The 7,982-nt window shown below is 40.1% G+C and overlaps 1 non-coding gene across 1 annotated transcript; it reads left to right on the top strand.

The window, feature by feature from the left end:
- The first annotated feature begins 7,005 nt into the window (after positions 1-7,005).
- Positions 7,006-7,112, top strand: LOC123928522. Its single transcript, XR_006815735.1, has one exon. It is a non-coding gene; the product is annotated as a U6 spliceosomal RNA (small nuclear RNA).
- The last annotated feature ends 870 nt before the right edge of the window (positions 7,113-7,982 follow it).

Raw genomic sequence — 7,982 nt, 5'->3', positions numbered from 1 at the left:
TGCCTCTCTGCCTGCTTGTGATCTCAGTCTCTGTCAAATAAATAAATAAAATCTTTTTAAAAAAAAGTAAAAAATAAATAAAATAAACTTTTTAAAAAAGGAAAAAATAAATAAAATAAATTTTAAAAAATAAAGAACAGATTTTTTAAATTAATTTATTTATTTTGGCAGAGAGCGATCACAAGTCGGCAGAGAGGCAGGCAGAGAGAGAGGGGGAAGCCGACTCCCCACTGAGCAGAGAGCCCATCCCAGGACCCTGAGACCATGACCTGAGCTGAAGGCAGAGGCTTAACCCACTAAGCCACCCAGGCGCCCAAGAACAGATTTTTTTAATTGAGATACAATTGACATTAAAGTTTATATTAGTTTCAGGTATACAACATAATGATTCAATATTTGTACATATTCAACATAAGTCTAGTTAACATCCATTACCATACCTAAAGAATTTTTTCTTGTGATGAGAACTTTTGAGACTTACTCTCTTAGCGACTTTCAAATATGTGATACAGTATTATTAGCACCAGTCACCATGCTGTAGGTGACATCCCTGTGACATATTAGTTTCACATCTGGACCTTTGCTTCTTTTGACTCCGTTCACCTATCTTGTCCCATCCCCCCATCTTCTCTTGCAACCACCAATCCAGAGCACAGATTTTTTTTTTTTTTTTGGCTTGTTCACTGCTCTCTCTCTAGCACCTAGAACAGTGTCTGAGACTTAGTAGGTGTTCCTTGGACATTTGTCAATGAATGTTCACTGTAGATATTTTTAAATATTCAGGACAGCACAAAGGAGAACATAAAAACTACTCATATTTTTACTATCCAGTAAGAACAAGTTCCTCTTGGAACTATGACAAGTTCCTCTTGGTTAGATGATCTGATTTCTAGAGAGATTTCAAAGTCTTTTTTTGTTTGTTAATTTTTATATTTTTAATATATTTTTTGAAGATTTTATTTATTTGCTAGAGAAACAGTGAATAAATAAGCAGGGGGAGAAGGAGAGGAAGAAGCAAACTCCTTGCTGAGCAGGTAGCCCCATGTGGGGCTCGATCCCAGGACCCTGGAATAATGACCGTGATCAGACGCTTAACCCATAGGAACGATAGGTGCCCTGATTTTTCATTTTTCTTACGTAAGCTCCATGCTCAATGCCATGCTTGAAATCATGACCCTGAGATCAAGAGATCAGCCCTACCAACTGAGCCAGCCAGGTGTCCCAAGACTCTGGAGTCTTGATCCTCATGTTCACGTAGGTGGAAATCAGGTGCTCTTTGTGGAACACCAAAGGACAGTAACATTCATTTCTGCAGTGTGAATTAGGAACGAGTTCACCAAGAGAATAACTGTTCTCTATTCAGCAACACAAAATCACAATCACAAATCCGAGGATTTAGGGGGTGCCTGGCTGGCTTCCCCGGAGAGCATGCGACTCTTGATCTTGGAGTTGTGAGTTTGAGTGTCCCATTGGGTGTAGAGATTACTTAAAAATAAAATCTTTTCTTTAAAAGATTTTATTTATTTATTTGGCAGAGAGAAAGAGATCACAAGTAGGCAGAGCAGCAGGCAGAGAGAGGGGAGGAAGCAGGCTCCCTGCTGAGCAGAGAGCCCTACGTGGGGTGCTTGATCCCAGGACCCCGAGACCATGACCTGAGCTGAAGGCAGAGGCTTAACCCACTGAGCCACCCAGGTGCCCCCCAAATAAAATCTTTTTGAGTAGAAATCCAAGAATTTAAAAGCCTACAAATTAAGAGGAAAAAAAATACAACAATCGACATTTTGAGTTTTCCATAAGTATTTCTTTACTACTGTTCAATTATTGTCATCTTCTGAAGTGATAGGCAAATGACAGTCAACTCCAAAGAAGAGAAAGAAAATGATGGAACGAAAGACAAGAAAATATAATTCATTGACTTAATTTGATCCATGAATTGGAAAAAGGTCACCATTATCAAGTTTAGCTGCAGGACATATCTTCCTCTAGCTCAAAACTAATTTCCAAGGGAATATGCTTGGTTCTTGACAATCTGGCTTCTCTTCTTTATTTTGTGTATTGCTGGTACTAGAGCAGTGCTTCTCAAAGTTTAACAGATGCAGGAATCATGCGGGCATACTGTCAAAATACACCCGATTCAGTAGGTCTGGTTAATGTCAATGCTGCTGATCTGGGGACCACACTTAGGGTAGTAAGGGTGTGGAGTGAGCAAAACCTCATGGTTAAGGACATAGGTCTTGGAGTCAAAGAGACCTGCATTCATTTTTTTAAGATTTTATTTTTAAGTAATCTCCACACGCAACATAGGGCTTGAGCCTCACATTTCTGAGATTAAGAATTGCATGCTCTACTGATGGAACCAGCCAGGGGCCCTAGAGATGTGCATTCAAATCCTGACTCTACCCTTTCCCATTTGTATGTCTTGGAGACCTTAACTTATTTTCTATAAATCTTAGTTTCTTATCTGAAAAATTGTGAGCATCGGAAGAACAGTGCTGGGGTGCCTGGCTGATTCAGTCGGTAGAACCTGCAACTTTTGCTTTCTAGGGTGGTAAATTCATGCCCCATGCTGGGTGTAGAGATTACTTAAAAATAAAACCTTGAAAAAAAAAAAGCGATGCCAGTGCTCGCTTCGGCAGCACATATACTAAAATAATGCAATGCCGATTGCAAATCTCAAAATATGTTGTGAAAAAAATTTAAAGCATTATCTAACACATAATAGGAGCTCAAAATATGGCAACTGTTTTTTTTTTTAATCAATTTTATTATCATTATTACAAACCTGAATTCTAGTCCTGACATGCTAGTATATAAACTTGGGCAGGAGGTTGGCCCTTCTTTTTTTTTTTTTTAAAGATTTTTATTTATTTATTTGACAGACAGAGATCACAAGCAGGCAGAGAGAGAAGGAGGGGAAAGCAGGCTCCCACCGAGCAGAGAGCCTGATGTGGGGCTCGATCCCAGGACCCTGGGATCATGACCTGAGCCAAAGGCAGAGGCTTTAACCCACTGACCCACCCAGGTGCCCCAAGTTTGGCCCTTCTGAGTCTTGGTTTTCTCATCCATCAAATGGACTTATAATAGTGCCCACCTCAAAAGGTTATTGTGAAGATTAAAATGGGGAAAAAAGTATTAAAAATACTTAGCACAGAGCCTACCAGATGAAAGGCACTCGATAGAAGGTCACAGAAGTTATGATTGCTATAAATCTTGGTTTTGCCCCTGGCTCTGTGACTTTTGGTAAAAGAATCCTAAGGTTGTGTTCAACATCACCGTGTTGGTGGGAGAATGGAATGAGCTATAGTAAATGAAAGGGTTTTGGAAATGAATTCCTGTAAAAATTTAAGGAAAAGCATGAGAGTCAGAATCTGACCTGAGTTCCAGCCCAAGATGTGCTAATATGTTACTTTGTGATCTTAAGGACATGACTTCATCCGTATAGTGGGGCAAGTAATACCAACCTCACAGGGTCATGAAGATTACATGAAATAACGTGTAAAGCATTTAGTACCTTGCCTGGTATATAAAAGTGTTGGTAAACGTTTTCTTTCCTATGTACATTCAAGGTTATTCATTTTTCCAAGGAGGATAGTATTTCTAAAAATATTTCAGTTTTGTTTGTGAGATTCTCTCCATGAAGATTTATTAGGTCGAAGATTAAAGGTCTATAAAACTGAACTTCTAAATGTATTCTATTTAATTATACATCAAATATCATCCCAATGCTGAATATTTCATCAGTGGTGTCCCTGGCTGTTGGAAGGAAGGGCCTGGGGAGGAAAAACAATCAATTAAAAAGAATTTGGTAGAACCCTAAATAGAGATCATCTTTGTTTTACCGCCAAGTAGAACAAAGTTTCCAGAAATTTTTTAGAGTAATGGAAGTAACTGACCCAAAGCTTTCCAGCAGAAGCCCCGGACATCCTGTTACCACCATTCATTTCTCATTAGTAAGAGAAGATTGCTGCTGCTTTTTCAAGTCTAAATGGTTTTCATCCTTTCTGCACTATATTGCCTGAAACTTCAGTGGAACCCATTTTAGACTAATTTCCTTACTTGCCCAGAATAAAACCCTGCAACAAGTTATATTCTTGTTCCTCTCTGCTGATCTTGGATGAAGACGGATTGATGAAAATCTACCAATAATACCCTCTCCTAGGCCAACATTATCTAGGTAGAGGTTTTCTAGAAGATTCTGAAGCCTGAGGTTTTTGTTTTGTTTTGTTTTGTTTGAAGCCTGTGTTCTAAACATATTAGTCTGTATCTATATGTGCCAAACATGATGCCTGATACAAAGAGGGTGCTCAGTATATACTAGCCAAAAGAAGCTATTGCTTTCATATTGTCCTCCTGCTACTTCCTTGCTCATGAATCTAGCTCTGCAGGGAAGTGGTTTAAGGGAGGCGGGAGGAGAATTCTGAAGCAAAGGTGGATGGAAGGCAGGCATCCTGATCTTGAGAACCTTCCCCACCTCCAAACTGTCAGAAGAGAGATCTCTGTCTAACAAGTGCTTCTATCTATCTTCTAAATGCTTTGGAAAATAAGCCCTGGAACCTAGCTGAGCCACCTTTCTAGATACCAGGGTTTGGGGTTCCTATCCTTTTCCTAGAGCTGACTCCAGTTGTGCGGTTTGAGGACCGCTCTCCCAGTAGGGTTTAGAGATCCATTTAGGCAAGTTTCTTGATGATACGTGCACACACTTCCTACATAGGGAGTACGCAATTTTTTTAAGGGCGTGGAGGAAAAAAGGAGGAAAATAGTATAACATTTAAAACATCATAAATAATAAGTACTTTCTGGGACACCTGGCTGGCTCAGTTGGTTAAGTGTCTGCATTCGCCTCAGGTCATGATCCTGGGGTCCTAGGATCGAGTTCCTCATGGGCTTCCTGCTCAGCGGAGAGCCTGCTTCTCTCTCTCCCTCTGCTGTTCCCCCTGCTCATGCTCTCGGCATCAAATAAATAAATAAATCTTTAAAAAGTAAGTAAATCAATCAATCAAATCTTAAAATAATAAAAATAAAATAAAATAAAAAACAAGTACCTTCCAAATCAATTTTTCAGTGGTCCCATATCCCAGCATAAAACTTACAATTATTGCTTAGTACTCCCTTCCCATATATTTTTTTTTAAGACTTTATTTATTTATTTGACAGAGAGACACAGTGGGAAAGGGAACACAAGCAAGGGGAGAGGCAGAAGCAGAAGCAGGCTTCCTGCTGAGCAGAAGGGCCAGTGCGGGGCTAGATCCCAGGACCCTGGGATCATGATTTGAGCCGAATGTAGATCCTTAATGACTGGGCCACCCAGGCACCCCACTCCCTTCCCATCTTTATCTGTACTTTATATCAACTTTAGTTCTCACAAACGATCCTGGAAAGATGGATATTTTATCTTTGTTTTATAAATGTGGAAATCAAGACTCAGGTCAAGTGATTTGTCTATATTGCTAATAACACGTGTTTGTCCGACTCCTTATCTATCTAGCTCAGGACAATTCCCCATTCTAATGCTTTCATTTTATGTTCTGTAAAGAAGTCTTTTTGTGTTCCTATATACTTATCATTTGGATCTCTTCAACAGCAGCTAACATTCCACTGCATTCTCAGACCATTGTTACTCACCCACTTGCTATTCTTGGGCATGTAGGTCGGTTCAGGTTTTCCACTGCTCTAAACAATGCTGCTTTATATGTTGTTGTGTTGTTGCTTTGTTTTCTTCTTTTGAATTACTTTCCAGGAGGGTATTAGGGTATAGACATTTATATATTTTAAGCGATTTATGTGACTGAATTATACTAAGTCATTGCATCTTGAAAGAGAATATTATCTTCTTTCCCCAGTACCCTGTGAGAGGCATAAGGCAAGCCTGGGTGGACTCACCAATGAAAACAGCCCTTTGTCCCTCTAGCTGCTTGGGGATGCCCCAGGGCCATATGAGACTCCCTGAAAACGATTTATGACATAATCGAGAATAAGATCTCACATGGGATAGTGTGATCCCCTCCTTCCCAGGAAAGGCTCTCTTAATTAAATTGTCTTTTTCTTTTTGCAGTCACAAGATCAGCAGGTTTTTCCCAGCAACTGACACTTCCCTCTTGATTCAGACTATAGCTCTCGTTCCCGTGTTGGGAAAAGGGGCAATGGCTGTGAGAAAGCCTTCACTTCCACTCTTGGTTTGCCATTCCAAACGAGGTGCAAAAGGGCCGGGGCATATCACACCAAGGAAAGGGAGACCCGACAGAGCTGAAGAAGGTTTCAGAAACAGTCGAGGGGAAGTAAAAATGAGGGAAAGTCCCACCGGAATAAGAAAACGCTGTTTCAATGAGTGGAAGGTCATTTTGAGAGATATACTAATATCTCTGCTTCTTAATTGCCTTACATGGCAAAGTACCATTTGAACTTATTGAAAGGTTTAGGCCGTAATTATATGGCTCCTAAAAGGCACTTAAATGATAGCTGTTTTTAATATTAATAAGCATGTAGCCATTAGCATAGTCTAAGCAATAGAGCAGTGGCCATTGTGGGAGAAGCCACTGAAGGCACGCAGAACTGGTTGGGCTGGCTCTCCCAAGTCAGGTGTCAAGTTTTAATCCTCTTGGAGCCTCAGTTTCCCATCTGTGAAAAGGAGGTTACGAACTTACCTACGAAGTTTGTTTTATAGTCCAGACGGGAGCTTGTGACAGGCAAATAGTAGGTGCTCAATAAATAGGAGATATTATTACTTTTAAACACTGTTCTTTTTTTTTTAAAAAAAAGACTTTATTTATTTATTTGACAGACAGAGATCACAAGTAGGCAGAGAGGCAGGCAGAGAGAGAGGAGGAAGCGCCCCAACTCTTCCTCTTTTTTTTTTTATAGTATGTTCCACACCCAGCATGGAGCCCAATGCAGGGCTTGAACTCACGACTCTGAGATCAAGACCCGAGACACCCAGGCGCCCCTGGAGATATTATTATTTCACAAATCTATCGATAAATGTGATAAATGGGATATATGTGACCAACCGTGCTTTCTTCAGCAGCCCATATACCAAAATTGGAATAATAAAGAGAAGATCAGCACAGCCCCTGCACAAATATGACACGCAAATTCATGAAGTGTATCATATTTTTCTGATTTAAAATAAATCTACATGTTTGTTGAATTAAAAAAATAATAAATGTGATCAACAAAGTCTTCCCCTACATCAGCGGTTCATAAACTTCAATGTGCATAAGAATCACCTTGGGTCCTTGGGGCGTGTGACGGCTCAGTGGGTTAAAGCCTCTGCCTTCGGCTCAGGTCATGATCCTGGGGTCCTGGGATCACGATCCTGGGGTCCTGGGATCGAGCCCTGCATCAGGCCCTCTGCTCAGCAGGGAGGCTGCTTCCCTTCCTTTCTCTCTCTGCCTGACTCTCTGCCTACTTGTGATTTCTGTCTATCAAATAAATAAATAAAATCTTTAAAAAAAAACACACACACAAAACCTATCTTTAAAAAAAAAAGAATCTTTAAAAAAAAAAAAAGAATGGGTCCTTGTTTCAAGTGTAAGTTTGCAGGTCCCCCCTCCCTGGAAATTCCGTTTCTATCCCTTTGGTATAGGATCTGGGGATCTGAATATATAACTAAATTTCATAAAATTGATTTATGTTGCCTGTAATCCACGAACCAGACTTTCTGAGAAACACTGTCCTATGGTCTCAGAGAATAAAAAGAAAAAAAAATGTTTTTCCCATACTCCATAAAAACTCTATAATATGCAGATATAAGAATAAAAAGAACAGAATATTGAATGATTCTATTTTCAAGATGACTTGTAGCACCTGGGTGACTCAGTAGGTTAAGCTTCTACCTTCAGCTCAGGTCCTGATCTCAGGATTCTGGGATCAAGCCCCCCAGGCAGGCTCCCTGCTCAGAGGGGAGTCTGCTTCTCCCTCTTTCTCTGCCCCCCACAATGTGTGCTCTCTTTCTCTCAAATAAATACATAAAATATATTTTTTAA

The sequence above is a fragment of the Meles meles genome, chromosome 17, assembly GCF_922984935.1.
Source record: "Meles meles chromosome 17, mMelMel3.1 paternal haplotype, whole genome shotgun sequence".
Lineage (NCBI taxonomy): Eukaryota > Metazoa > Chordata > Mammalia > Carnivora > Mustelidae > Meles > Meles meles.
This window is presented reverse-complemented; position numbering and strand designations above follow the sequence as displayed.